Raw genomic sequence first — 6,717 nt, 5'->3', positions numbered from 1 at the left:
TATTTGAAGTAAAAGCTTACAAGATTTCTTTTCAAGGATGTTTTACTTAGCTATAAGCAAACTAAGGACTAATTTGTCCAGAATCACAAATCAGTCAAAAAACAACCAATTTTTGTTTTCTTTTCTAAAAATGAAATCCAAAACTTTTAACACAAGTCTTTTTGAAGTTTCGCAAAGAGAAACACAAGATGGATTCCTCAACAAAGGTAGATTTTGCAAATGGTCAGACTCATAAGAAGGCCAGTAAAAACCAAGGTGATCTGAGGCTTCTAAGGCTTCTAAGCTCTGAGCTACTACAAGACCAAAATGAAAATCAAGCCCGGCAACCAAAACTTCTAGGAATTTCAGCTAAAACCCTGATACCAATGGAATTAACCTAAGAAAAGTTCTTGACAAGTCACATGCAGGTCTGGGCAGGGGATAACAACACCTAAAAAAATCCTAAGCCGACTGAAAGAGAAAATATTAAGTTTTTCAAAATTTTGACAGGGTCCGCAGGCCCACAGTCCACACAGGTGCGGTACCGCTCCGTGTGTAAAGCAAAAGTGCGGATAGGTCCGCACTATGTTACAAGAAGAGGGTGCGGTCCTCTCCCAAAAGTATGAAAATCAAAAAATAATCCAAGATCTACTAAATCTACCCAATTCCACACACAACAAGCCAAAAACAGAAACAAAAACACAGTTTCTCAAGTCAAAGTAAAGCAAATCAAAAAATCAAGTCCCCAGTGGAGTCGTCATTTTGTCACACGGAATGAGTCGTTCTTGCGGACATGATTGACCTCCCTAGTATCTAATGATATCTAGTGACAAGCAAGCCAATCAAATCCTATCTTTCTCTAAATATGCAATTTATAAACAAAGGCAAATAAGTGTTTTAGGCCTACCTTGGGTCCAATGCAAGTTTGTGGAAGCCTCGCTCCTTTGATCCAAATGAGCTCCCTTGTAGTGAATTTGCAAACACAAAAAAGCACACAAATTAAATAGCACCTGAAAAGCCAATATAATAAAGCATACTTATCATGATGATCGAGGAATTCATGAAACAAATCACATAAGACAATTTGTTGAGAAAAATGAACCCGATTGTATTAATTCAAATCAAAGAAGAACTTTACAACCTATGCCTTGATGTTGTACAAGCTCCTCCTAGGGTCCAACAAGAAGTCTCCTCTACTTTGACAAGTTTCACTCTCTTCCCAATGAAGCCAAAAGGTATGTGATCTCTCCTCTCAAGCTTAACTAGGAAGTCTCAATTCCACCAGCATTTACCCTAAAAAATGTTCAGCTTCTAACCTCTCTAGCAACCAGCCCAATGCCTTAATTTATAGTGCAATAGAGGGAAGTTACTAGGTCCACCTTCGAAGGGATAAAGCCCTCCTTCAAAGGGATAGCTCCTCTCATCAAGGGATTAGCTCCTTCACTTTTGGGATGCATGAACCACCTAAGAGCGAACCATCCACGTAAAAATTCCTTCTAGAATCATCTAGAATTAGCCCAAAGTGAGTTTTTTAGAATAAAATTGCACCTTTTTGACATTCACAGTGGTCCGCACCCACTCCTTTAGAGACAGAGCGAGCAGGTCCGTAGGTAACACGAACAAGGGGTGCGGGACCGCAGGCAATAGTGAGAGAAAGTGCGGAACCAGAGGTTTATTGATTTTTAAGGTCTTTCTCTCATTTTCAAAGCTTGACACGAAGAGCTGAGGTTTGAGACTTGCTTAGGAGGACAGTATGAATGATGATAGACCCATACTCACTGCAAATAGTCATGGTGACAATATTTTGTGTAATAGTATGACCCTGCCTCCTTCAATAAACTTGTAGTAGGAGTCAAAGTGAGTTTGGCGGATAGGTTCTTTTGACTCTGGGTCCTCTTATTTAGTTCCTTGCTATTGGCCTACCTCCTTTTCCAATTTTTGTGTCTCCTGTAGGTTCAGTAGAGTATCCTTTAGGACTGCTTTTGCTTCCTATAGATTCTGTTGTGTATCTTGTAGGATTGCTTTTCCCTTGGAGGAGGTTGATCTAGTCATAGGCCTTCTCACATAGGTGATAGGAGACTTAGGGGAAGGCATTTTCTCCTTTTGTTTAGGTGAGTCTTCAATCACAATGGGAATTTTGGTTGGTGTTTGGGGTTTCCCTTGCCTTATTCTTGTGCTTTTCCTTGTCTTGAAATATAAGGGGGTCTGTCTCTATCTTTTGCCTTTTTTCTTGATGGGGGTGCTAAGAGCAGTGAGGGCAGCTGCTGCCTCTCTCTCAGTGGGTTCTGGAGACACCCTAGGTGACTCCTCCCTGTCTTTTTCCCCTTATTTCCCATTGCTTTCTTCACCTATGTCTTTCCTTTATTCTTTCTATTGTAGATCCTCATCATCTTTATCAGTTTCCTCCTTAACATCCTCCTCTGTTTCTTCATCATCCTCCTTCTCTTTCTCCTCTTCTTCTTCATCTTCCTCATTTTATTCCATTTCATATTGTTCTTCATCCATCTCATATTCATATCCTTTTGTTTCTTCTTCGTTCTGATCTACTTCTTCTTCATATGCTTCAATCTCTTGCTCTCCCTCTTCACTGACAGTGGGACTAACATCATATGTGAGAGCTTTGATGTCTTTCTCTGCTAGCATGTCTCTAAAAACTGACCATTGTATAGGAATTATGAGGTTTTGGAGGGCATCTTCTATAGGGATTCTAATTAAACCATGGTGAGATAAGTGTTGGGAATTTACCTCTTGCACTTTGATGCATGAGTCTATCAGTGATTGTAGCAGGAAGTATGGTATGTTGAGCCTATGGTGAGGGGGTGTTTCTAATCCAAATCTCAATTATTCAAGAAGCCTAAAATGATAGCCATAGACCACACTATACCTACCCTCACATGAAATGTATTTGATAAGTTGGTAGCTTACCTCATTCCAGGGATATGGAAGACTTTCTCTCCTTACTCCATTTTTGTCCTTAGTGGGTTTCTCACCTTCTAAAAAGAATTTCCTTTTGGCAACTTGGCTATCTCCTTTGTCTTCCTTCCTCCATGGTACTTCTAGGGGAAGTGTGTTAACTCTGCTGATGAGTTCAAGGGTGAGTTCTATGGAGAGGCCTCTTACCACAACAATGGCATGGATTCTAGTGAGTAGAAAGAGGGAGAGAGAAAAATCTTGGGCCACCTCATCATCATACCCCCTTAATTTTTTGAAAAACCCCATCCAATTATGCCTTGTGAAGATTTCTAATACATGAGGGTGTTGTTGGATGCTCCCTCTTATTAAACCGTTCTCTCATCTTGGTTGGTGTAGTTTTGAGGAGATGAGATGGTTGATACAATTTCCAAATGTAGGAGTAAAAAATTGAGATGACTGTGTGGACAATTCTCTTGCACTACTGCCAAATTCACTCAAACTAGAGGATTTTTTTGTTCAATTTACTTGGAAAGAGGAATGTAATTATAAAGCCTACCACTTCATAATGTTTGGTGTGGTCAACCCCCAATTTTTCCTCTCTGAAACTCCTCTCGACTTATCTTGTAGACTGTCTCTGTGTATCCTGTAGCAATCTTGTGTGCAATCCTGTAGGAGTTCTTATGCAAAAAAATGATGGTGTATTCCTTGTTGTAGATTTCATGGGTATGAGGGTGACTTGTGAGAGTGAGCCTTGAGGAAGAGAATGCATGAATGCATGGGGACGATGATTATTTCCTCTTATGGTCATTTGGGTTGAGGTGGTGTGTTGGTAGCCAAGGTACGGTTTCCATTTTTGGACCGTTGGTCCCCACTACCACCTCATCATTCCCCACTTCCTCGTAATCAACTCCCACTTCATGCTTCCGTAGCCTTAACTGCTTTTGTCCTTCTCCTTTCTATTTTTGAGTTGACTACTGCCACGTGTGAGAGGACAAATTGTTTTGTCTTTGTTGACTGATTGAAGGTGGCCAAGTTAACTGGCCACCTTTCGCTTATAAACCAACTTACTCATAACCTTTACATCTTTTGACTACATTATGCACATGAGAGAGTGAGAGGGATACTTACCTATGGTGCTTAATACCTTGCTGTAGTGGTTGAAGACCAGAGGTTCTTATTGTGCGTATTGGCTGCATGCTATTCTTCTTCCCTTTTCTGTTGTTCTCTGATGATTTTTTTTGTGGTGCAGGTACCTGGTGTTGAATATGATGGTGTTGTTGCTACTTTGGAGTCTGTTCTGATCTTGGATCATCATGCTGGAAGCTTGCTATTTTTATGATTTCTATTCTATGGGATAGGCTCCTACAGGATTTCCTATAGGATGTCCTGTAGCTGCTTCCCCCCCAGAACTCTTAATCATACCTTCTGTTGGGAGTTTAAGGATGGTGACATGGATGGAGAGGGACACTAGGACTGTGGAGAATGAGGAATACTCAGGTGATGCTCCCTATTTCTCTCTGTTTCCTTCTTTTCGAAGACTGTGATTTTTTTTTGAAACTGATATATTTTTGTTTTAAGGGTCAACGTAGGGGTGATGAAGGTGGACATACGTATGGTCATGGAATGATGATGTAGGGGTGCTATTTCATTGACATAGCAGGTCATTTTTTCCTTTAGGGTCTCTTTCTATAGGATTTTTTGGTCACTGTGATTCCTACACGATCATCCTGTAGGTTTTCAGGTGATCCTATAGGATTACAGGGGATCCTATAGAAAATACAGTCCCCTTGTAAATTGAAGGAAAGAAAAAATGAAAGAAATGGTAGAGTGATGAATGAAAATGAGTGGAAAAAATAAAATGTTAGTGAAATAGGTCTCTTGGTGATCCTCCTTTGCTCTCTAATCGTCCTTCTTGTTGACCTGCAAAATATAAATTTTCATGATTTTTCTCTTTTCTCTTTTTTTTTTTTTTGAAAACAACTAGGCTGCCTCTGAGAGGTTTTCATCCTAGTTGTTTTCCCTAGGCGCCTCAAGAGAGGTTTTCACCCAGGGATCTTTTTATTCTCATTTTTTATCCTTTTTTTATTGACACCATTGGGCTGCCCCATGAGGTTTTCAACCCGATTGTGGGGCTCAGGCGCCTCATGGAAGTTTTCACCTGAGTCCTTATTCTTCTTCTTTTTTCTCTCAGTGATTTGATGAGGTAGGAGCTTAAAATTGCTCCACTATCATCACTATTTTATTGATATCATCAACAAATTCTTGTTTTGACAATGTCCTCTTGTAAATTTTCGGTTGGTGTCCATTAACAAGTAAAGGAATGGCCTCTTCATCTATGGTTCTGATATGTACTGAACCATTATCATGGCATCTTTCTACAACATAAGGTCCTAGCCATCTTGTCCTTAACTTTCTCTTTAAGTATTTATACCTAGAATCATATAACAAAGCCCAATCACCCTCTTGAATTTTTTTTCCTTGATGTTCTTATCATGCTAGATCTTCCTTTGAAGTTGAATTACCTCTATATGTAGGAGGGTCAGCATTCTGAATTCATCCAAACCATTAAACTGGAGTAATCTCTCTTTTTGTGCACTGTTGAGATCTAGATCTAATTGGGTTGCCATCCTTAATGTGTTATTGTCAAATTCAATGGATAGCAGGGCCTTTTTCCCATAGACCAACTCATAGGCCATGAATCCAGTGGTGGTTTTCTTGGTGGTATTATAGGCCCAGGTGGCCTCAACTAGTCTCTCTGCCCAATCCTTCTTGCTTCTACTTACCACTTTGGTCAAGATGCCCTCCAGTGCTCTATTGGTCACCTCTACTTGTCCATTAGCTTGTGGATGATAGGGAGTGGAGGTTCTATGCTTGATATTGTGCTGGTTGAGCAAGTCTTCAATCATGTTGGAGGTAAACTGGCTGCCTTGGTTTGTGACCAACTCTCTAGGGTACCCAAATTTGTAAAATACATTCTCCGTTAGGAACTTAGGTACCTTATCTTCTATTTATGCCTTAATTTCCTTGGTTTTAGTCCACTTAGTCAGATAGTCAGTGCACAAAATGATTTACTGCTTTTGTTTGGAAGGAGGGTCAATAGGTCTAATGAATTACATGCCTCACCTATCAAATGGCTCGAAAGTCACCTGAGGCTGCAGAGACATTTCATCTCTTAGAGTAGGCCTTCCCATCCTTTGGCACTGATCACACTGACTAGTATATATTTTCACATCCTGATGAAGAGTGGGCCAATAATAGCCTGCATGTTACACTTTGAATGTTGTCCTCTTTGTTGCAAAGTGACCTCCACAAGGTCCATCATGACAGGTCAGGAGGATGTCAAAGACTTCCTCCTCCTTGACACACCTTCTTAAGATTTGATCTGGGCCAAGTTTGAAGAGATTTCCCCTAATCCAATTGAAGGGGGTGCTCTTCCTCACTATCTTGCTTTTCTCTTTGGAGGACAGCTTTGGTGGGAACTGTGTAGATACCAAATAGTTTTCTATATCAGCAAACCATGGAGAGAGAACTGAAATATAAAATAAGTGCTCATCTGGTAACTGGTCATCAACCATTCCTTCTTCATCTACAGGAAAATTTAATATGGAAAAAAATTCTACAACAACATTTTCCTTACCAGGCTTATCAACAATAGTTAGATCAAATTGATGTAATAAAAGTAACCATCTTATAATTTGAGCATTCAGATCTGGTTTATTCATTAAATATTTGATTGCAGCATGGCCAATATGCACAAATGTTTGATAGCCTGTAATATAATGCCTAAATTTGTTCAATGAATCCACAACAACTAGGAGTTCCTTT

This window comes from Pinus tabuliformis, chromosome 5_1 (genome assembly GCF_031772625.1).
Source record: "Pinus tabuliformis cultivar Carrire ecotype Pingquan chromosome 5_1, CPIR1, whole genome shotgun sequence".
Lineage (NCBI taxonomy): Eukaryota > Viridiplantae > Streptophyta > Pinopsida > Pinales > Pinaceae > Pinus > Pinus tabuliformis.
This window is presented reverse-complemented; position numbering follows the sequence as displayed.